Here is an 817-nt window from a genome sequence, read left to right as displayed (position 1 = left end):
GATGGGTACACACTCCGTTGGGCAATCAACACCTCCTTGCACAAGAGGCACCCCCTTTTTCGACAGGCACACACTCCCTTGTGCAACAGGCACCCCCCACTCCACAGACAGTCCCTTGTGCACTAGGAGCACACCCCCCTGGTGCCACACGACCCCGCCCCAGCCCGGTGCAACACCTTTGCCCCTTCTACAATGGACACCCCCGCTTGTGCGCCCCCCCACACTCGTGCAACACACACGTGCCCCGGGCCTGGGGGCCGGCGGTGCACGGGTGCCCCCTGGTGGCAGCGGGCGGCGTCGCAGGGAAAAGAGGGAGTGGGGAGTTGAGCCTCCCCAGCTCCACGTGGCAGCCGTAGGGGGTTGTTATCTCCCGGGGACCCCCCCCCCCGACCGGGGCCGCCCCGTCGACACGGGGGGTCGGGCCCCGCCCGCCACGGCCGAAGCCACAGGACAAGCCTGGGGGCCCCGATCCCGGGTGATCCTGAGGGTCCGATCCTGACTGGCCGGGCGATCCTGAGTGACCCGGTTCTGAGCGGTCCTGGAGGCCCGACCCTGAGGCCCCTGCTCTCGGCTGGTTTATACCCGAGAGCCGGGGGAGGGGTCCTGCCCCCCGGGGTGCTGCGTTCAGACGCGGCGGGAAGCGCAGTCGCTCCGGATTAGGCCGTCGGGGCTGCAGTTCCCGCCGCCGCCAGCAGGGGGTAGCAAAGCGCCGCCGCTAGGCGGGGGTGGTCCGGCGGGGACCCTGTCTGGGGCCTGGAAACCCCCGGGGCCGAGCTCCCTGCCCCGCGGCGCGGGTGATCCCGCGGGGCGGGGGCGG

The sequence above is a fragment of the Crocodylus porosus genome, unplaced genomic scaffold, assembly GCF_001723895.1.
Source record: "Crocodylus porosus isolate Cpor-Errol unplaced genomic scaffold, CroPor_comp1, whole genome shotgun sequence".
In the NCBI taxonomy this organism is placed as follows: Eukaryota; Metazoa; Chordata; order Crocodylia; family Crocodylidae; genus Crocodylus; species Crocodylus porosus.
Note: the sequence above shows the minus strand (reverse complement) of the source record.